The sequence below is a fragment of the Ursus maritimus genome, unplaced genomic scaffold (assembly GCF_017311325.1).
Source record: "Ursus maritimus isolate PB19 unplaced genomic scaffold, ASM1731132v1 scaffold_16, whole genome shotgun sequence".
NCBI lineage: Eukaryota > Metazoa > Chordata > Mammalia > Carnivora > Ursidae > Ursus > Ursus maritimus.
The window spans coordinates 48,368,540-48,392,023 of NW_024424008.1; the positions used below are offsets into that span (position 1 = coordinate 48,368,540).

Below are 23,484 nucleotides of genomic sequence, written 5' to 3' on the forward strand. Positions count from 1 at the left end.
CAGCCCGTGAGGGAGGAGAGAGAGGAGGAGGGCGTCGGATTCAGCCCTCAAGCACTCCTGCGGAAGGGAGGCGCCCAGGAGAACCACCAGAGAGGGGGTGGAGATGGAGAGTAGCCAGCCAGGTCAGAAGGGAGGAAGGAGGGACAGGGAATCCAAGAGCAGGGTTTCCACGTTGTCAAATGCTGCTTGAGTCAGAGACGGCCTGAGACTCCACTGGGTTTAGAAACGGGGTGTGGGTGCCAGGGGGTTACTGGTGACTCCGGAGATCACTGGCGATGCTACTCAGAGAAATAACACCTGGAAGCCGATTTTTATTGGTTGGAAAAGTAAATGAGAAGTGGGAAGCTAAGACAGCAAGCGATGGGGGGAGGGGAAGATGAGATGTCGTCTGAAGGGACGGGAGGGCGAGGGAGAGAGGGTTTGGTTTGGGGAAGGGAGAGGATCGGACAAGCACAGAGGATCATGGGAAGGAGCCAGCGACAGTGGGCGGGGGTCTACCGAAAACAGAAGTGAAGGCTCAGATGGAGACAGACCAGAGACCTCTGTGGCTCAGGGACAGAGGCTCCGCCAGCCTCTCCTAAAGCCAGCCTCTGTCAGAAACATCTGAATCTGTAGAAATCCCTTAGGAAATCTGGGCCTGGGCACCACCCGTGGACCCAGGAGGGTCACAGAAGGAGCAGAGATGGCTCCTGATGGACCGTCCGGGCCCTGCAGCAGGGCCGCGAGCCAGGTGGAGGTTGGGGAGGCAGTGCTCAGGAAAAGCTGTGGCAGCCTGGGTCCTCTGCCCAACCCAGAACCCCCACCCCCAAAGAGCCACAGCAAAGCTCCCCGTGCCTGCCCTCCCTGGGACCACCCACTGGAGCTGCCCCTGCTGGCCTGCATGGACGCGGGCTTCTGTGTCCCTCTGGCCTCTGGAACTTACCTGGGCGCCTACAACTCCCACCTGGAAGCAGAGTATCCTGGCTCCCGGCTCCTTGATTCGGAGCAGAGAACGTCCCAGAGCCCTGGTGCCCAAAGAACTCAAGCTCTTCCTTGAGCCTGTCCTCCCCACAGCCATCTGGAAGACGTCTGCAGCCCCAGCTCCTCCAGCCTCCCTTGCATGTCCCCAGCTTGCTCATTGCACCAGCAAACCCGTTTGTACACCTTGATTGCAACGGTGTTCATGACACACAGCGCTTACTCATTCTTTCATGTAACGTACCATGCGGAGCACCCACCCCACGCCCAGCACCTTCACCGACTGCTAGAGAAACCCCGCCAGCCAACAGATCCGTCCCCGCCCCGTGCAGTTGCGACCTTCTCCTCCAGAACTGTGCCTGCTGCCTCGGCTTATTTTATCCTATTTATTCTTATGACAACCCTATGAAATAGGCATCACTATCTCCTTTTTTTAAAAGAAGAAACTGAGGCACAACGTGGTTAACGGCCACCCAGCTTGTCGATGGCAGAACCTTGCCCTCCCCCCTTCAGACTTCAGAGTCTCCACTGCCTGAGAGCAGAGCTGACCCTCTGCTTCTCTGCTTCTCTGAGTTACAGGGTCTCCGAGTTCCATCTCTAGAGCCACCCCTTCCCTCCTTCTGTTTCCTCCCTCCTTCCTTCTCTCCCATCCCTTGACCTTTGGAGGGAAAGGCATGTTGAGTCCAGAGCCCCAGGTCTGAGGCTGGCTCCCTGACCAGCTGGGTAGCCTGCAGGAGGCTGTGTCGCTTCTCAGAGCCCAGGTCCCAAGTCCTCCACAACAGGAGGATGACAGTCTGGGCTCTGCTCTCTCCAGAAGGCACGGGGAGGAGTAACAAGCTCAGTGATGCAAAAGGGCTTTCAAAGGCTCTCACAGGCAAGGAGTAACTCTGGTCAGAACCTTCTCCACGTGGAAGTCCCGGCATCAGCAAATGACATGCTAACGTGGGTCACAGCCACTGGGTTTCCTGGTCCCGGCTGTTTCCACGGCAAGCCCTTCGCTAGCTGTATAATGAAAGGGTTTTCCTCTTCCCAAGGAATGTCAGGCGTCATCTGACAGGGAGAAAAAGGAACGTTGGCCCTTCCTTGCACTTCTGAAATCACAGCCAAGAAAAGATGACAAGACTCGCATTTATTGAGCATTTATTACACACCGGGCGCTAAGCTAAGCACTTTGTACGCGGCGCCTCATTTATTTCTCACCAAGCTTTCAGACTAAGATGCAACCATTCTTACTTTACAGAGAAGAAGATTAATTGATCTGAAGTCACAAAACTTCGAAGTGGTGGGTTTAGGACTTGGAGGAGGCCCCGTCTGATTCCAAAACTCATGCTTCTCACAAGAAGAAGAACTCAAACCTGCCTAAAATCCCTCCTGAAAGCCACACCCTCTGACCACAGCCTTGGCCATGGGCCTCCCAGTAGTCACTGGTTTCCCTCCCCGGCTGCCTCTGTGCTAGACCACCTGCTCTTTGAGGACGCAGACCGTAGTAAGTTCCTCCTTGTCTCCCCAACTGTCAGCACAGCGCCTGGGCCACGGAAGGCATCAGCAAACAACAGCTGAACGACCGAACGGTCAAAGGGCAATATTTGTCTTAAGGATAAAATCATGACTCTCATATACAAATATAAAATCAACCTGTTTCCAGAATCTTATTTTACTCATGAATTAATGGGGGAATCGGTAAGGTGTTGTGATTGGTTCAAAGGAAAACTCAAAAAAACCTCAAATATAAATGTCTTCATCTGCTCTGCCTATCATACCAAAATACCTCAGGCTGGGTGGCTGAAACAACAGAATTTATTTCTCACAGTTCTGGAGGCTGGGAGTCCAAAATCAGGGTAGGTTTCTGATGAGAGCTCTCTCTCTGGCTTATCGATGGCTGCCTTCTCACGGGGTTCTCCCAGGGTCCTCCCAAGGCCTTGGCTTGGTGTGTGGCAGGCACAGGGGAGCGGGTGGTGCGGGGAGTGGCTCTCTGGTTTGTCTACTTACAAGGATACTAATCCTACCCAATCAGAGCCCCACCCTGTGACCTCAAGTCACCTTTATTACTGCCCCCTCCCTCTCCGGGCAATTTCCAACTCCTAATTCAGCCACGCTGGGGGTCAGGGCATCAACATATGAATCTGAGGGGAGAGGGACTCAAGCATTCAATCCCTAACGACAGGCAAAGCTGAAATGAACTTACAGACAGATGTGAACAGGGTCTATCCACATGGCAATAATCAATTGCATTCCAGGGAACACCGGGGGCATTTTTAAAGACAACAAACATTTGCATTACAACTTCCAGAGCTGTAAAACACCTCAAAGACAATGAAAGGTTGAAAGAAAACAAAACAAAACTAGAATGTGCTGGTCTTTCCAAACCTTTCCCAATGGAGGGATCCATGAAAGCAGGTGTCAGGGCCCTGAGGCAGGAAGCGCCCACTCCCAGCCATCCCTAATGCCACCTCCCTTGGACTGCGCCTTTCCATGCTTTGCTCCACCTCCACAGGCTGGGGATGGTCCCACAGCCTGGCCCCTAGGTCTTTCAACTCCCACCCACAGTGATACTAACATCCAATTCGTATTTACAGCTGCCTTTGGAATAGAGCACCTCCTTTGTCTGCACTGAAGGAAAGAAGGTTGCATTAAAATGTCCTAAAAGGAGGGGGTCCTCACATGCTGAGGAGCTAACAGTGAGGGTACTGGTGGACAGGGGAGAAGAGAGCCCTGCAGTGCTTGGGGCTAGCCGCTCACAATGGGCACTGGCCCACGGAAGATCTCCCTAGCCCAAGAAAGAGGGGGCACTCTATAGTCCTCCTGGAAAGGGGCATCCCCAGGCTGCTTGGACCCCCAAGGGCTCTTACAAAGTGCGTGCTACTGAAAAATTTCAACCCTTGCCAGAAAGTGCACCTGACAGGGGACAGAGAATGCAAGAGGAAGAACAGGAGTGTGGAGGAGGTTTCCATGGCAAGTAAACCCTGGGATGTCTCAACGCCAGGTAGAGCCCAACTAGCTCATTGGGAAGTTCAATCTTGCCTTCAGATCCTCTGAAAATCCAACCTTTGCTCTTAGGAAACAATTTCTGGTGTCTTTCTCTGCTCTGCTTGCATGAAGGCCAAGTTCTACCTGCAAAATGGAGTTTGTGGTGCAGATCCATGGTGCTTATCTCTGGAGGAACCGTCCATGCAAGCTGGCCAAGATCCACATCAACAGGGAACTGCTCACATCTCTAGCCTGAACTAGCAATAACCTTTAACCCCCCTGCTGGGGTCTTCGTCTGATCAGGCTGCTATGACAGAGCAGCACAGACGGGGTGGCTTGTAAACAACAGAAATTTATTTCTCACAGTTCTAGGGGCTGGAGCAGCATGGAGGCTGGGGCAGCATGGTCAGATAGAAAAGAGAACAAAGACATCTCTAGGGTCCTTTTATAAGGGCACCAATCCCATCATGAGGACTCCATCCTCATGACCTCATCACCTCCCAAAGTCCATCACACTAGGATTTCAACACATGAATCTGACGGGGGACACAAACATTCTCACACCCTCTCCCTTACTAACTCTTATTCCCTGGGAGATTCTGTTCAGATGTCCCCTGCCTCCCACACCCCTCCCCATGCAAGCTCTCTGCTCCAACATGACCTTCTCCCCATGACTGCATCACTCCTGTTCATATGTCTGCTCCCCCTTCCACTCAACCATGGGGTCCCTGAGAATAGGGACTGTCTCCCATACTGGGTTGAATAGTGTCCCCCTCCAAATTCATGCCCACCGGTACCTATGAATATGACCTTATTTGGAAATAAGTTCTTTGCAGATATAATTAGTTAAGATGAGTCATACCAGAATAGGATGGTGTCCTTTAAAGAAAAAGGAAATTTGGAAGCAGAGACCTACAGGGGAGAAGGCCATGTGGAGAGAGAGACAGACTGGGGTGATGACTCTACAAGCCAAGGAACACCAAGGACTGCTGGTCACCACCAAAAGCTAGGAGAGAGGAATGTAACGGGTTCTTCTCTAGAACCTCAGAGGGATCATGACTCTGCTATCACCCGAAGTGGGGGGCCTGTAGCCTTTAGAACTGTGAGAGAATAAATTTCTGTCCTTTTAAGGACAGAGTGTGTGGAAATTGTTACTACAGCCCCAGGAAGCTAAGAGACATGTTGGTATGAGGGAGTGGTGTGCTGCTATAACCGATACCTAAAAATGTGGAAGTGGCTCTGGAATTGGGTAATGGGTAGAGGCTGGAAGGATGTTGAGGTTTAGGGTAGGAAAAAAATCTAGACTGGCTGGAAGAGGTTGGTAGAAATATGGACGTTAAAGGTGCTTCTGGTGAGATCTCAGAAAGAAAGAAGGAACCTGTTACTGGACACTGGAAGAAAGGCGACCCTTGTTATAAAGAAATCTTTGTCAAATTGTGTTCTACCATTGGATGGAAAAGTAGAACTTGGATAGTTAGCAGAGAGATTTTCAAACAAAGTGTGGAGGCATGGCCTCATTTTTCCTTGCCATTTATATGAAAATTATAAAAGGAAAGAGATAAATGTAAGAATGAATTGTTACGCAAAAAGGAACCAGCATTCGATGTGGAAAATTCTCAGCCTATCTAAACAGTGTGTTCTGGAGACAGGGCCAAGGTATGACTGGACAACTTTTGCTAAAGACTTTAGGCATGTGACTTATGGATTCAATCAACCACCTCAGCAGAAGTCAGGAATAGGGGTGTGATCATCTAGGAAGGACCTGTGGAAACCCCTCATGGCTAATGGTACGGTTCCTTTTCACATACATAGGAGACCCACAAGATTTTAAAGAATTTTATATCACTAGAAATGCTAGCAGTCTAGACCGAAAGGAGTAAGAATGGGACAAAATGAAGGAAGAATGACTTGGAAGGCAGAGTCACAGATGCATAGGCCAGAAGAGGAAAGCCACTCCTGAGGGCCCAGAGCAGGGATCAAGCCACAGAGAATTATTCTCTGGCCTTGAAACTTAATGAAATGTTGCTTGCTAGATGGCAAACTGGCTTTAAACCAGTAATCCCCCTGATCCTTTCATTTTCTCCCCTTCAGAATGGGAATGTCCATCCTATGCCTGTGCTACCATTGGACTTTGGACACAGATAACTCGTGTTCTAGTCTCACGTGTTCACAGACGGAGGGCAATTCTGCCCCCAGGAAGGCTCATCCTCAGAGCCCCATCCATGCCCAGGGTAAATGACTTACATGATGAGAGCTGGAACTTTTCTGAGTTGATAATATTTAGATGAGATTTTAGAGTTAATGGTTAAGACTTTAGAGAATGTTGAGATCGGGTGAATGTATTTTGCCTATGAGACAGATAAGAATCTGGGGAGACCACAGGGTGGAATGTATTGAATTGAATATTGTCCCCTGCCCCCAAAATTCACGTCTACCCAGCATCTGTGAATGGGAACTTTATTTGGAAATAAAGTCTTTGCAGTTGTAATTGTGTCAAAATGAACTTACACTGGATTAGGTAGACCCTAAATCCAATATGACTGGTGTCCTTTTAAGAAGAAGGAAATCTGGAAGTAGAGACACACAGGACAGACTGCCATGTGAAGACAGAGCAGGTTGGAATGACAACTGTACAAGCCAGGCAACATCAACGACTGCCAGAAGCTACCAGAAGCTAAGAGAGTGTCATGGAACCAATTCTTCTCTAGAACCTCAGAGAGAGCGTGACCCTGCGGTCACCTTGACTTTGGACTTCTGGCTTCCAGAACTGTGATGGAATGAATTTCTATTGTTTTAGGCCACCCAGCTTGCGGTGCTTACTGCAGGCCTAGGAAACGAACGGCTCTCTTGTCAGAGCCCTAGCCCTCAGTATTATCGCCAAAGGAGTCCAGGGGTCCCCTCCAAGGCTGGGACCTATACACAGACTGACCCTCAGCCGCAGAACCTGCCTGCCGTCACCAGTAACCATCTTTTTAGCCCTCAGGGAGGGACCTTAAGTAGAGGATGGGGAGATACTAGCCAGGCATGAAGGGGGAACAGTGTCCTGGTAGAGGGAACAGTATCTACAAAGAGCCAGTTGTGATAGAGAACGTTTCTCGGATGAGGAAGTGAAAAAAGGTTATCAGTGAAAGGAAGGGAGTGGAAGGAGGTGGAACCATATGAAAGAAACCAGATTAGATCAGCAAGGGCCTTGTAGGCAGATGAAGGGGACTGAAATTCATCCTGTGGGACAAAAGGAAGCCACTGGTAAGGCTCTAGGATACAGAAAATATATACCTAAAAACTCCTATATATATATATATAGATGTAAACCCTTACAGCTCGGCAATAAGAAGACATAAAGCCCAATTTAAAAACGGGCAAGGGATTTGAATAAACAAAGAAGAAATATAAATGGCCAATAAGCACATGAAAAGCTACTCAACATTATTAGCCATCAGAGAAATGCAAATCAAATGCACAATGAGACACCACTTTACACCCACTAGGATGGTAGAGTTCCCAGATGACTCAGCAACCCCACTCCTACATATATGCCTCAGAGAACTGAAAATATACGTCCATATATAACTTGTACACTAATATTCATAGCAGCATTACTCATAATAGTCAGAGAGTGGAAACAACCCAAATGTCCCTCAATTGATGAATAGATAAACCAAATATGGTTTATCCATACAAGCCTATTTTATTTTATTCAGCCATAAAAAGGAATGAAGTCCTGATACACGCTACAATACAGATGAACCTTGAAAACATGCAAAGTGAAAGAATTCACATAAAAGGCCATATATTATAGGACTGCATTTAGATGAAATGCCCAGGAGAGGCAAATCTATCAGAGACAGAGCGTTGACGAGTCGTGGCCGAGGACTAGGGGTGCTGAGGGACTAAAGAGGTGACTTCAAATGGGTACCTGGTCTCTTTCTGGGGCAATGAACATGTTCTAAAACTGATTCTGCTAATAGCTGCACAATTCTGTGACAATACAAAAACACACTGAATTGTATACTTTAAAATGGTGAATTTTATGGTATGTGAATTATATGTCAATAAAAACAAAAAGAAAGCCACTGAATAGTTTAAGCTGGAGAGCAATGTGGTTTGTCTGCATTTTAGAAAGAATGTGCTCTGGGCCCTGGGTGGAGAACAGACCAGAGGCAGAGAAATCCTGAGTTCTGAGACTGTAACAGAGTTTTGCAAGAGATCATGGCAGCCCACCCAAAGGAAGTGGCCGTAGGGGTGGAGAGAAAAGGTCAGATCAAGAAGCATATAGGATGGGGGTGCCTGGGTGGCTCAGTCAGTTAAGTGTCTGACTTGATTTCGGCTCAGGTCACAATCTCGGGGTCGTGAGATTGAGCCCCACATCGGGCTCCACGCTGGGCATGGAGCCTGCTTGGGATTCTTCCTCTCCCTCTGCCCCTCCCCCCTGGTCACACGCTTGCTCATGCTCTCTCCAAAATTAAATAAATCTTCAAAAAAATGTCCTCAAAATGTGGACCAAACTTACGACTTACTTTTAAGTCACATGGAATGTCAAGGTGCTACATAACTTCCAAGGCTAGATTATAAGAGGATATGTCTGTCTCTCTCTCTCTCTCTCTCTCTGTCGCTCTCAATTGCTCACTCTGGACAAAGCCCACTGCCATGCCATGAGGATACCCAAGCATCCCCATGGAGACCCCAGATGGAAAGGAATGAGCCCTCCCATCCACAACCAGCACCAACTCACCAGCCATGAAAGTGCACCACCCTGGAAGCAGAGCCTCAGACCCGGTGAGGTCCTCAGGTAACCCCAGCCTCTGGGTGTTCCAGCTGTGGCCGCAGTCATCACCGAGCAGAGAAGAGCAGCACCTGCTTGCCCTCCCTGGATTCCTGACCCACAGACACTGTGAAAGATAATAAAAGTCACTGATGTGCCCGGCCACTCAGTTTTGAGATGATCTGTTACAGTAGAGAACTCATACAGCTCTGAAGCCCTCGTTCTACTGACAGCCCAGAACATTTCATCTTGCCAAGTAAAGGCGATCCAGTCGCTTCCCTTTTAAAAGTTAAGTCTCTTTGGGGTCAACATGCCCTTGGCTCCAGATTCAAACTCAAAGTTCAAAGTCCCTATCAGGGCTTCTGGGTTTCTCCACCCCCGCTCCTCCCCAGGATGCCTCTGTCATGGAGGAGCTGATGTAACCCTGAGTGCTAGCTCGCTCTCCATGGTCCTTGCGTGATTTCAACCTTTGCGGTGTCTGCCGCTGAAGCGGCTGTGGGTGGGGTGACCTGTGCTCTATTGTCAGGATGGGGCCACCCGTATTCTTGTGAATCCTGTGCTCCATACAGAGGGCTCCGCAGAGGGGGTGGATGGGAGCTGGCATCCAGCCTGCATCCTGCTCGCCAGGCGGTGCATAGTTGCTGAGTCGGTCCGGAGGAGAGGGTCCCTTGGTAGTTTATCCCAGAAGGGGAGCTTTTTCATAAATCCTATAAAGACCAGATACGCGCAGCAGTCCTCCCCTCCCCCCACCCCTCTGACATGGGCTCCATCTCCTGGGACCTAAAAGAGTAAGGAGACTAAAGCAGTCAGCTCAGGCGCAAATTTCAGGCAGTGCCCCAAAACTCAGCAATCGAGATAATTAATATTTGAATGCAGTATTTTTTAAGAATCAAAATGAATGCCAGAAAATTGGAACAAAATATCAAAATTTTAGTAGAGGTAGGTTCCGATCCAGCACTTGCACGACCCTGTCTCCCTCACCTCATTCTAATCCTAGCCCCGGTCCCAATAAAACTTTATTTATAAAACCAGGCAGCCAGTCCAAGGGCCATGGTGTGCCAATTTTGTTCTGTTTTTAAGTATTGCATTAAAATATTTTTATCTTGATTACTGGGTTGCTCCTCTCCTGCTAGGCCTGACTTCTCCCACCAGCCCTCCTCCGGCAGGCTGGGGGCCACTCTGGATTTCCTGGATGCCAGCCACAGGCCAGGAACCAGAAGGGGTAGCAGCGGGAGGCTGCCATAAGAGGCAGTATCTCGGGCCCTCTCAGCCTAGAAGGTACCCTTCTGCTCTGCCTGGTCTATCCCCTGCCAGTGCAGGACGTTCTGGGAGTTCCAGGGGGAAAGGAGAGCACAAATTGCCTTGGGCGGGGCAGACTCATCTGGTGGTCTCTATCACCCCCTGGCATTCTGGTCCCTAAGTGAAAGCTGGGCGCAAGGGGACAGAGGAGAGGCTCAACTGCTCCTTCTAAACTCTGGCTCTCTGCCTCTTTGGGCTCTGCAACTTCCTAGGAAGGAGCGACTTCATGAGTGTTGGGCAACTACCCTCAAGTCCCTGCCCTGTGGTTAACTGTGTTCTCATTCACACAGTCATTTAGCCCTTTATATCCAGTCACTCCCTGATCACTGCTCTGTGTCAAGCATTTGCTAGATGCCAGAGACACAGAAAAAAAAACCACTACTCATGGAGCGAGCAATAAGAGGGACCCACATACCCAAATAATGATAGTAAAGTCTTGCATATAAAGTACAAAAATCAACGTGTGCATGGGCTTGGCTATAGCGGGGAAGAGGGAATGATCGCCTTTCCCTGGGAGTCTCAGGACGAGGGACATTGGGTCTCCCCAAGCCCACAAAGTGTTAACAGATCTTCCCCTAGAGAAGAGCACCCAAAAGAACCTGGACTAGAGTAGCAGCAGTGAGGGAGAAATCACAAGATCGGTTTAAAGAGAGAGAGGCACTGTTACAGGGCATAGCTGTAGGCCATTCACAGGAGCTCATCTGTAACCTGGGGACAATCCTGATACCCCTTTATGAGGTTGTTGAGTGTATTAAATGAGATATATCAAACACTTAGCACGGTGCCTAGTCCACAGTAAGCTACTGTGTAAGCACAACATTAACTACTATCACTCATTAAATCTTCAATCTAATGTCAGAAGCATCGCATGGGAATAAAGGTTGAGTCCTATAGATGTTTGCACACGGAGAAAGGTTAATTCAATCAGTGCATAAGCATCTACTACCTTCCTAAACATTCTGTGGTTAAGTTTTAAAAATTCAGTGATCAGCTAAGCCTTCTTGGAATTTAAAGCTCAACTGTTCCTCTCTTAAGCTCTAGATCTTGCCAGTCAAAATCATTTCGCTCACAGACTATTGTATCTGTGTCTGCCTCCAGTTGAAAAATCCCTTCCGCAACTCAATTGACTTCTTTGTTCTAGGCTGTAGCTGCTCTCCCCGGAGGCATGGGTGCCATTGACTCAGTGGGTGCAGGGCACCCTGCCTCACACATCAGCTTGATATCTCAAAAACATTATTCAGCCCCTTAGGATACGGGCAGGATTTAGGGATGAGGCTTGGGGGATGGGGCATGAGAGGAGGATTAGATCCAAAGGGCTTGATTTACAGAAGGGTTTGTCTTTGGGGGGACTTCTTTGTTCCTCCTAGGAGAAACTACACCAGCCTGCTAAACAATTCCTCTTGGTGGGAAATAGGATGACATGTATTTTACTGAGTGCCTACTCTGTGGCACCCTCTGTTCAAAAGGGTTCCCCCAAACACTGGGACAGCTTGGCTTCTGTGATTTCCACCTAAAGCCTCACCTGTGGGGACCTCACCTGGGGGACCGAGGGTAGAACAGTCCAGGATCTCAGGAGGCTAGAGTGAGCTCCTTGTGTGATTTGGAATTTAGGAGAGTGAGTCCATACTTCTAGCAGGATTCCTAGCATTTGGGTAAACTGGTTCTGCTAGTTGTATTTCTATTCCTACCCACCATCTTTTTAAAAAAAAAAAAAAAAAGGCAGTTAAATTTGAAAACAGCAGCCTGTCTTTGGCCATGTTCAGAGAACCAAAGAAAAGATTTAACTTCATCCTGAGCTAAAGTTAAAAAAGAAAAGCTGTGGGGCGCCTGGGTAGCGCAGTCGTTAAGCGTCTGCCTTCGGCTCAGGGCGTGATACTGGCGTTCTGGGATCGAGTCCCACATCGGGCTCCTCCGCTGGGAGCCTGCTTCTTCCTCTCCCACTCCCCCTGCTGTGTTCCCTCTCTCGCTGGCTGTCTCTCTGTCACATAAATAAAAATAAAATCTTTAAAAAAAAAAGAAAGAAAGAAAAGCTGTCCCCTCCCTCTGAGGGGCTGGTCCCCAAGCACATGGGAGACCCGAGGGAAGAGTCTTGGCTGGTGGGGAGGCCTCGGGAGATGGAGAGAGGCTGGGTTGCTGATTCTGCTGGTTTCCCCTGTTCCAATTGCAACTCCCTTCCTGCCCCGGGGGACCCATGAGAGCCCCCTCCTTGCCCTTTCTTTTTTAAAGGGTGGGGAGGGTAGAGGGAGAGAGACAGAGAATCTCCAGCAGACTCCACACTGAGCATAGAGCCCAATGCAGGACTTGATCCCAGGACCCCAGGATCATGACCTGAGCCGAAATCAAGAGTCAGATGCTCGACTGACTGAGCCACCCAGGCGCCCCCTCCTTGCCCTTTTGACATCTCCCCTGTCACTTGAGCTGTTCTGAGAGGCTTTCTTTCTGTTAGTTGCAAGTCACCATCCCTGACTAGAAGGATGTCTTAGCCCAAAGGCATGATTCTAAGAGTAAGAATTCTGGGCAGAGAAGGGGGGAAAACCACCCTTAGAAGCTCATGATCCTGGGGCCCCTGGGTGGCACAGCGGTTAAGCGTCTGCCTTCGGCTCAGGGCATGATCCCAGCGTTATGGGATCGAGCCCCACATCAGGCTCCTCTGCTGGGAGCCTGCCTTCTTCCTCTCCCACTCCCCCTGCTTGTGTTCCCTCTCTCGCTGGCTGTCTCTATCTCTGTCGAATAAATAAATAAAATCTTTATTAAAAAAAAAAAAGAAGCTCATGATCCTTGTCTTCCTCACAGCAGACCGTTCTCTCCTTTGTTCATTCCACAAATATCTATTAAGTGCTTACTGTGTGCCAGGCACTAGGCATAAAAACGAATAAAGGAAGACGCAGCCCCTGCCCTGCGGCGCTCCCTTCCGATGGGGAGACAGATGGGTAAGTGGGTTGCGTGAGCGTTACAGGGATATCAGCAAGAGCCCCAACTCTGGAATTCCCTCCTCCAAGGCACCCCGTTAAAATTAACTCCACCAATTAAAGGCATCGTTAGAAGACAATGCTGCCTGTCTTCCTCTTTATTTTTAATTACAGGGCCTGGCCTAAAGTTGTCAAACCATTTATAATTAGAGCAGAGCTCTGAGCAGGAAGCTGGGAGAGGGAAGGGAAGAAGGGGTGAGGGAGACAGGGCCTCCTGGCCAGCCCCTCCTGGTCCTCTGCCTCCGGTGCTGCCCCGCTAATGGACTGGGCAGCTGGGAAGCACTCTCCACTTGCCGTCCCCCCTGCTTCTCAGCGCACACCCTGATTATAGTCATTAGGGAGTCACCGGGAGCGACAGGAAGACAGGCGGCTGGTACAGCGGTGGCCTGGAAGGGGGAGGCGGCTGCAGCTGAGACAGGGCCAGCCCAGGCTGGAGAGCAGAGCCTGGAGAAAGAGCAGGGGTGAGGCTCCTCTCCTGCCCTCTCCCTGCAGGGAGGCATCCATCTCACCCGAAAACAGCCCGCAGTTGGCACAGCCAGAGCCGCATGAGGACGGTGGGGAGAAGCAGCCAGCCCAGCTCAGGGGGCTGCAGACAAAGGGGCGCCCCTCCATCTGCCCTCCAGGCACCAGCTCAGCTTCCCTGCACCCTGCAACCACAGACAAGTGCAGGGCAAACTCAACAGCACTCGGGGCTGCTGCTGGGAAAGGATTCGGGAGGGAAAAGGCCCGGAGCTAGCTGTCCGTTGTCTTGGTGGGACCTGGGCTCTCACCTTCACCTTCTGCTCAGACCCCGGGGGACAGAGATCCTCCTCTTCCTGTTATTCAGGGAAGCTCATGTGACAAACAGGGAGGGTGGTTCAAAGGTTGCCCAGACCCCCCGAGTTCCCATCCCCCCACTGTTGTAGACCTGGGCCAAAGAGGAAGAGGATGGGGAGGCCAAGCAGGCTGTGAGCTGCCCAGCACCATGGTCTCCATCTCACCAGGCAGGACCGGCCCTCCAACGCGTCCCCCACCTGGGACCCCTTCCAAAGTGGGGACCAGGAGAATTAGGAACCAATCAACCAGCCTCCTCTCTCCATCACCCACCCTGACCTGCAGCGGTCAGTGACGGTGTCTTGACTGAGTTCTATGTTCCTGGAAAACAGCAATTTTATAGAAATCCCCCACCCTTTCGGGTTCCAGGAAAAGGCTCACTGCAGAAAACCACGCTTCCCCGTATGACTTAGATCAGACTCAAAGATGCTTCTTTACCTAGGACAATGCCAGATATCACCTGCAAACTATCGCTTTTGTGCCTCATAAATGATAAGCCAAGCCATGTGTCCCCACAGGCCAATCTGGACAAAATGCCAGTTCACCTGACCTGACCAAACTTCAGGCCCACAGCTCTCCCCTGGACTTCGACACCCCCCCCCCGCACCATCCCCCCCACAGCCTGAGTCAGCATCAGCGCTTGGGAACAATCCCTCCCCTTAACCACCTCTCCCAGGAATGGGCTGACCTCAGAGCAGAACCTTCCCATCCAGACCACCTGCTTGTCCCACCCCTCATCTGGTTCTTCTCTCCCTGTTTACTTTCTTCTATTAAAAAAAAAAACTCTTTCTGTCTGACCCTTGAGATGCTGAGCTCCCCTCCTCCTAATGCAATTGTCTTTTCGAATAAAGTCTCTCCTCACTTCAACCCGATTTGTTCTTTATTTGATAACAGTCCAGGAAAAAGACCCCGCCCCCTTGAAATGGCCTTTCACAGGCCATGTGTCTCCAGTGACCTCCACGTGACTCACATGCCTTAGCAGCTCTGCAAGGAGCCTGGTTAATGGTTCATGGGTGGGAACTCCCCCTCTCCCTGCTCCCAACTAGTCTCCAGACACTCCCCTGTCGAGGCTTACTGCTTCATAACCAAAGCAAGCACATCGTGAATGTTGATTACGCACCCACCGTGCTCGGTGCTGAGTTCTTCCCAGGCAGTTTCTCAACCCTCGTGTGCTGGGCACGTTCTCAGCTACGGAAATTCACGCTCGGAGAGACATGGAGCAGATACGGACGGCAAGGGAGTGGGGACAGAAGGATGGCACAGGCACGGGCTGGCAGCTTCGTGGGTCTACCCCACAGGCCTTAAAATACCATTTTCTCCTTGCCTTGCAGGTTCATTCTGAGGATTACATAGCTTACTATACCCGCAAGTGCTTAGAATAACAGTGGCGTATGGCAGGTGCAACATAAACGGGAGCCGCTGTGATTCTAGTACTACTGTGATCACAGTGGCACGTGCCACGACGTCGAACGGGTTGGGTAGTGCTGGGTTAAGTAACTGGCCCATAGAACTTGCTTCTATAAAGTCACACTGTTTACTTATTATGTTCCTTGTTTATGGCTCTGCAACTAGAATGTGAGCACCACAAGGGCTGGGAGCCCAGTGTGGCTCCCAGCTGTATGCTCGCCCAGTGCCTCCCATGGGTCCAGAACACAATCAACATTGTCAAGTGATGAAGGAACGAAAGAAGTTCAAGGCTCGCGCTCCTAACCATCATGCTCTCGGGCAGCCTTCTGGTCCTAGACCTGCAGCCTCTTTTTAAAGGCAACCTAACCAGTTCCTGACCCAGAGGGTAAAAAAACACCCAGTCTCTCCAGCTGCATCAGTTACAATCCCTTTACTGAGACATGGAATTTGTGGGTTCTGGAAATTTGTCAAAGGCATCATCTGGTTTGAACCACTGTGTTTTTATCATCTCCAGTTTACAGGAGAAACTGGGGTCCACAGAACGAACCCTGCCTATCTGCTTCTCCCTCCTCCAACCCCTTCCTCCCCCCAGATCCCAGTCTCCCACCGCCACCCTCCCCACCCCAAACCCCACTCCCCACCCCCACCCTCCCTCCAGACCCCAGCTCCCCACCGGCCGTATACCCCATTCCCCACCACCCCATCCCCGACCCCCACCACCCCCACACAGTACCCAGTCTCAGCCAGGGAGCCTCCGAACGGGGAGCCTGGCGTCTTCCCTTTCTGCTCTGCTAATTATCCTTTTAACTCACACTGGCGTATTTCTGCCACGCGATCTGCCGGTTTATTTTTATCCACCTCTCTATAATGGTATCGGGGCCGTTACTCAGGGAAGCTCCCGGCTCTGAGCTGCTCCCCAATTTACAATTGCAATTATGATCTCCGACAGAAACACATGCAGCTGGCGTCAATTTTAAGCAATATTTTGATCATAATAATTAAAAAAGTAACTTATGGCATGCACGCCTTGGATAAATTAATGTTATTCCAAGGCTCTGCTAAAAGGCATGTGAGGGAGAAAGAAGTGAAAAACGAGATGGTGCTCCTAGATCTCTGGGCGGCCTGGGAGTCCAGCCCCAGCACCCGCCGGCCTGGGGGCTCCCGAATCAACTTGCACACTGAGTTTAATATCTGTGTGTCCTTCAAGTTGAATGCTGCCTGTCCCCACCCCTCCCTCTGACACACGTGAAATTGATGGTTATTAAGGTATTTGGATATAAACAAGCACATTTTCTTGTCTCCGTTCCCTGGGCAGGTGACAGGCAGCTGAAAGGATGTTCTCTCTCTCTAACTTGCTGTTCTAGACCCAAATGAGAGCAGGACCTGACGGCTTGGGGGAGGGGATGGAAAATGGCCCAAATCCCTGATGTCCCTCCTTCCCAGCACATACGGAATGCACATACACACCTGGACTCAGGTGTGTCATTCATTCCCAGGTACCATCACACACACACACACACACACACACACACACACACACACAAATCTACCTGCCCGACACACAGGATTCATAACCCTACACAACCCCTCACACCTCCATCCACAAACTCACATAATTTACACACATTTATACAAATCTCTCTCACAAGTGACTCACAATCACAAAACAGACATCCCACACTTTCATCGACATACAAATTCACATGCATGTATACACAAACACTCACCCCTGCCCGCACACATCGACTGACAGGCACCACATACGCAACTATCTGTTCACAGACACATGGTTCATAATCACAAACAAGGCCCGCACACAGAGTCACACAATGAAACTCACAAACGTGCGTGCACGTGTGCACACACTTTGTGAATTCTCTCTCACACACTCTCCCCTCTACACAAGCAGTCCCCGTGCCCCAAAACAGGCCAGGCTGCGAGGCAGTAACAGTATGAGTGGCTGATCAGCTCCTGAGGGGTGGCTGTCCCCCACAGAGGAAAATATATGGACACACAAACCTTTGTACACCAGTCCAAGGATTTACATCCTTTCTGAAACCCACCCAGGGTCTCCAGCTTAAGTCCCCTAATCTGGGGGTCCCAGGCAGTCCTGTTCCTGCCCTCACTAGGCTGAGTGCACAAAAGGTTGGGGGTGGGGGAAGGGATGGGGAAATTCCATCGTCTTTCAAGAACGGTTTACTTTTCCTTGTCTGTATGATGATCACTGCTACTTTGGGTAAACAGTAAAAAAGAAATCTATCTTTTTAATACTAAAAAGATGTGGATTTTTTGTTTTTTGGGTTTTTTTTAACATTTTATTTATTTATTTGTGGGAGCAAGCATGGGGCGGGGAGGGACAGAGGGAAAGGGAGAAGAAGACTTCCCGTTGAGCAGGGAACCTGATATGGGGTTCAATCCCAGGACCCTGAGCTCACGACCTGAGCTGAAGGCAGACACTTAACCGATGCCCCTAGACGCCCCTACAAAGATGTTTCAATAAGGAAACCACTGCTCCTGTCCCCTACAAGGCCTTGGACATGGCAGAGTTGGGCTTCCAGTTTTCAGAGTCACATGCTTGGATTCATATCCCGGCTCCACCACCCACTGATGAAATGACCTTGGAAAGGGCTTCATTCCCTCCTTCATGGAGCTGGCACAGGACCAAGTGAGGGGCTGAGCGTAGCACCTGGCACAGGGCAGGAGCCCAAGACACCTCATTTGTCTATGGTTTTGTCACTAACATCATCTTGAAGCCTGAGCTTCCTCTCCTGTGGGAATAACCACTTCCCTCTCCTGTCGCCTGGCCCACCTTCTCCTCCTCTGCCTCTCCTGCCTCCCCTCCAGGGGTACTCAGTCCTCTGGACCCTCCAGGCCTGTCCCTCCACAAGCCTCCTTCAAAGGCAACTGCCACTTCCACCACCTACCAGTAGGGTTGGGGAAAGCCAAGGAATTTGGGGGTAAAAGATGAGTTTTGATTATAAGCTCATGGAGTAAGTCATTTAACTTCTTGGGAGCCTCAGGTTCCCCACTGGTAAAATGAGGAGAATGGTGCCTGACTTCCCCACTGGGCAATGCTGAATGAGGCCAGGTCTGAGAACGGACTCTGAGTGCAAAGCCCAAGACACATGTCAGTTGTCATGGTGGGCATTGTCTTATCATCTGGGAGATCTCCTCTAGAACTTCAACGGCCAAGACAGAACCCCGGGCTAGAGTCAGCCCCTCCCTCTGCCACGCACCCTGCCAAACCTTCCCAGTTCCCACCACTCCTCTCTCACTGTTCTCTTTCTCCCCTTCACTCCATCCTCTTCCCCTCAGGCTCCTCTCTCCATCCCTTCCCTCCAGTCACAACCAGGGTCTTCGCCTTCAACTTTCAAAGCTTCTTTTTCCCCTCCCTTCCTTCCATCTCCCTGGCCATCACTCAAGCTTATCACTGCTTTTCTGAAAAGGCACTCGCTGGCTCCCTGCCTCCAGCTCCTCCTATGGCTTTGTCCTGCTCTTGACGGGGACAGTGTACCTTCTTCAGGCACACCAAAAGCAAAATCCAGTCGCTCCAGCCACCCAGGTAAAGCCCCGATCCCTCTGCATGGTTTTTAGTCTCCCCAACAATCCATCTTATTTTCCACCTGTGGGCAAAGGACAGTGAGATGGGCATTTCACCCAATCAGAGCAGAGAACCTACTACATACCCCTGCATAAGGACCTCCCTGAGCCTTTGCTCGGGCCAGTCCCTCCTCCCCTAAAGTCCTCCTGCTTTCCCCCAAACCTAGAGAACTCTTCTCCGAGTTCAATACTCGGCTGGAGGAACCCCATCCCACAGGCTTGTCTGGCAGCTCCAACCCACAGAAATCCCTGGCCTGGGGTTTTCCCTTTGAAACATTTTTATTTTGAAAGATTACAGACATACAGAAATGTATAACAATGTAACAAAATGTATGCACCCATTTTTTTTAGCTTTATGGTTTTATTTTATCAAGGTTGTAATGTACATAATTTAAGGAGTTACATAATTCTACCAGGTTCGATATTAGAAACACAACACAACAGCAATCCCCTGCTCCCCCACCACACGCGCACCCCAGGCGAGGCACCACTCCCAGAGGCAACTACTTTCACTGTTTTTAGCTGATTCTTTGGATACTTAACCTCCACACCTCTTTAAAATGTGCTTATATTGCTACTTCTTTGTTTTTCCATTTTTGGCATTATGTATTCACTTTCCACTATGTAGAATGAGGATCTGTCTCTCCTCCCTCCTGTCTCTCTCCCTCTCTCTCTCTCTCTCTCTCTCTCTGTCTCACACACACACACACACACACACACTTCTCACCCTCCGAATCCTGACTATGTGTTTATATTGTAATTTCCGTTAGATCACTCGGTACGTGATTTGGACTATTAAGGATGCCACCTGAGGGCTGATCCTTTGCAGAAGTTTACAGACTCTGTCCCCAGTGTCTTGAAATTTCACAATGTCCTGCCTCAGTGGTGGGTATTTTTCCCCTAGCGGGCATTGGTGAGCCTTTTCAGTAGGGAAGCTTGAATCCTTCAGGCCCGGAGCAGCCCCAGGTAGTTTCCAACTTCCTTTCTGTTTTCTCTTACCGGAAACCCTTTGATTCAGGTAGAGGACCTCCTGAATTACACCTTCTTTTTTTTTTTTTTTGTCTTTTGTTTTTTTTTTTTTTTTTAAGATTTTATTTTTAAATCATCTCTGCGCCCAATACGGGACTCAAACCCACAACCCCAAAGATCAAGAGTCACACGTGCCACTGACTGAGCCCGCCAGGTGCCCCTTCAATTTTCTTATCTTTTCTATTTTCTCTTTGTTTTCTTTGTTCTATTTTCTGGGAGGCGTTTTAGACTTTATCCTCTTCTGCATCTGTTGAATTTTTCATTTCTGCTATCGTATTTTTAATTTACAAGAACTCTTTTTTTGTCCTTTTTTATCGCATCCATTTCTTATTTCCTGTAATTATCCTCACTTATCTCACGAAGGATACTCATAGTAACTTTTCGGTTGTTTTCCTCTTCCTGCATGGTACGTCTTTCTGCTGAGTTCCTACTTTGTTTGTCTTGACCCCTATCTGTCACGTTGGCGACTTTCCTCACATAAATCACGATCCTTAGTTGTCAGCAACAATATAAGAGTAGAGCACCAGATGCTGATTGGGAGTTCTTAGTAGGTGAATGGGACTTGCTGACAGTGAGATTCATGTAGGTGACTGGCTGTTTAGTTGGGGAACCCCTGACGTCCTTATCTTTAAGTCTTCCCTCTTGAGCTGATGGGATTCTCCAGAGAAAACCTGCCAGGTCTCCTGCCTCGAACCTTCAGTCAATAAAGTCCTGACCACCCGCATTCTAGGAAGGGGGATGTGGAGTCATCAGCGTCCCGCATACAGGGTTCATTTCATATCCCCCCTTTTTCAGCATGGTACACATCCTCAACCTGGCATCCCAATCCAAGACCCTCTATTTCACCATTGCTGGGAACAAACTTCAGTTTTCTGCCGGCATGGAGAAGGGGCAATTATCCACCTGCACAGATTCAGGGAGGGGACCTAGAGATCAAAGTTCTCCATTTTCAACCAAGATTCCTTATTTAGCTCCCTCCCTTGCTCCACCTTCCAGTGATGCTGAGACTGTGGTGGGACGAAGGTGGGGAGTGGATTTTCAGCTCCAGCCCCCTCAGCGGTTCCATTCGGCTAGGTCCCCCCAATTGCTTTCTAGTTTCCGTACTTCTGTGGCTGATTTCACCCCTCCCAATCTCTCCATCCTCTTGGGTTTCTGACTTTTCAAAAACCCCTTTATGGTCACTTTAGTGGGGTTTTCAAGAAAAGCAAAATTAATTGTGTGTGTACAGTTCACTATCTTTACTTAGAAGTTTCCACCTGCCTTTCACCTTTGAACGGATGGGCCCATGCTTCTTAATAAAATCCTTTTACTGCCATTTTCATGGAGTTTGAGGAGATACAAACCAATGGATGGTTTCAACTTGCCGTCTTCAACTTTATTGAACTTCTTTCTAGATATAAATGTCTTTCTCTCCACTAAGTGTGAGCTTAAGAGATTCCTTTTTTTCCACTGCCTTTTTTTTTTTTTTTTTTTTTGCCTCAAAAAAACAAACAGCAAACAGCACAATGGCTGGATATGGTAGAAGCTTCTAAGGATTTCTCACTGGGCCTGGGCCTTCCTGCTATTTAATCTAGCTTCTCTAGCCTTGACAAATGGGCATTCGACAAATAAATATTTACCGAATATTTACTCTTTGCCTGATAATTATCCAGGCCCGAGGCCTACAGCAGAGATCAAACCTAACTGAGTCCCTGCTCACATAGAACTTGCATCCAGCTTGATTCAAATGTCTCCGGCGCTCTGAGCTCACTACCCCCCAAGACAGCCCACCTGCCAGGAAGCTCCCACCAAAACCTGGTTCCCTGCTCCCTGTTACTCCCACTCAAGGCCCAGATTCCTTCCTGCAGAGCCTCCTCTTCCCCAGGACAGACCTCTAACTAACTAAAGGTTATCTCTGACCCTGTCTTCCTCCCACTTTTCTTCTTCAACCTCTCACCCCCACATTCTTTCAGCTGCTCCCTCCCGCTGTGAAGCCACCAACCGCTACCACCATTCCAATTCTCCCCATTGCAGCCACGCTCTGGACCCTTCAGTGAGTAGGAAGATTGTGTTAAGATTAAAAAAAAAAAAAAGACTTGGTCTTTGTCCTCCAGTTCCTAGCACAGAGCTTCAAAAACCCTTGGAATTTCCTGAACACTAGAGTATCTTTTGTTATTCATGACTTGCCTCTTTCAGCTTCTTTCAACCACACCTGAGTTTATGCTAATGCTATGACTCACGGGGAGGAACTAGATAGTTTCAGATTGAGGGCTGGGCTGGTCTTCAGGAAAACCAACCACGGGAGAGCCGGGAGTCGATACTTGAAGGCTTGATCTCCAGGGAGAAGAGAGAGGGGCTGGAGATGAAGTTTAATCAAGTGGCTGATGATTTAATCAATTGTGCCTAAGCAGTGAAACCTCCATTAAAACTCTGAACCAGGAGGCTCAGAGAACTGTCTGGTTGGTGAGCGTGTCTCCGTAGCTGTCCTGGGAGGTGGCTCACCCTGACGCCACCGGGCAGAAGCTCTGGTGCTTGCAGCCCTTCCACACCTGGCCTCCTATTCCTGTTCATTTACTTACTCACTTGTATCTTTTATAATAAAACAATCATAAGCATACTGCTTTCAGTGAGTTCTGAGTCATTCTAGAAAACTGTTGAACCTGAAAGGGGTGGGGGTCAGTGTGGGAACACCAGAATTAACAGCCGGCCGGGAAGAAGTGTGGGTGGCTCAGGGACCCAGGACTTGCAGCTGACATCTGAGAGGGGGGCAGTCTCGTAGGACGGAGCCCCGTGACCTGTGAGGTGTCAGAACTACTTTGAATGGCAGGACAGCCAGCTGGTGTCAGAGAACTATGTTGAAAGGTAGAAGTGGGGCCTGCATGCTGCCTGGCACCCCAGGAATCCCTCTTCCAGCCTCTCGATTCCCTGCCCAGCGGAAGAGGACTCCACTTCCCCAAGGAGGGCCACTATTGCACAACAATGGGAGGGCCTGGGAGTAAATGTCTTCCTTCGTTCTACTCTTGGGAATGGCAGTCCGTGTTGCCTATTATTTCCCTGTTTGAAGGGCTACCTTATTATCTTAACTGGTCTGTAAAACCCTTCAGAGTTTCCGTAGGTTCTATGAAGCGTTCGGCTTGGGATGGGCACCCAGGGGATGCTCAACTGTGTTGGTTGGCACGGGGTGGCTCGGTTTGTATTAACTTGTCCTTTGGGGAGAACTTCCCCTTCTCCAGCCTCCCTCCCTTCTGCAGGAGCCCATGAAAGCCTCCATGAGTGCTCAGAGGGTCCTCACCTGGCTTAGGTCCTCGAGTCTCCTGTTGGATGGACAGGGACCCCTGTGGATAAGCATCGCACCCCCAGCGTTCGGTGCTGGTTGCTGTTTCACCTTTTACCGTGGACCATGCCCCTGTCTGGGTGGTGGTGGCTTGATGAGCCGCGTACACTGGAAGCAAAGTGGCCTGGCCAGGCTCTCCCTTCCTGCTACATAGGAGTGGGAACGCAACAATAACTCACATCGGCACACCGCTCTGCAGACCTCGAGTCCTTTCCCACACTGAAGCTCCCTTAATCCTCCAGCTCAGTGTTTCTCTCGCCAGCCCTCCTCTTTATAGTTAAGAAACTATGGCTAAATGAAGTTAGGGGACAGTTAGCCAAGGAAGAGGACTCAGGTCTTCTTACTGCACATCTCTTGAGTTTCTGTTC

General features: G+C 49.7%; 1 long non-coding RNA gene across 1 annotated transcript in view; it reads right to left on the reverse strand.

Annotated features, from left to right (window-relative positions):
* Positions 1-7,680: 7,680 nt before the first annotated feature.
* LOC103662306 overlaps positions 7,681-23,484 on the reverse strand; it is a 56,727-nt gene continuing 40,923 nt past the window's right edge. The window contains exons 2-3 of the long non-coding RNA XR_568410.2: positions 8,657-8,813; positions 7,681-7,902 (exon numbers count right to left, since the gene is read on the reverse strand). This is a non-coding gene — a long non-coding RNA (uncharacterized LOC103662306). The remainder of the gene's footprint in view (positions 7,903-8,656; positions 8,814-23,484) is intronic.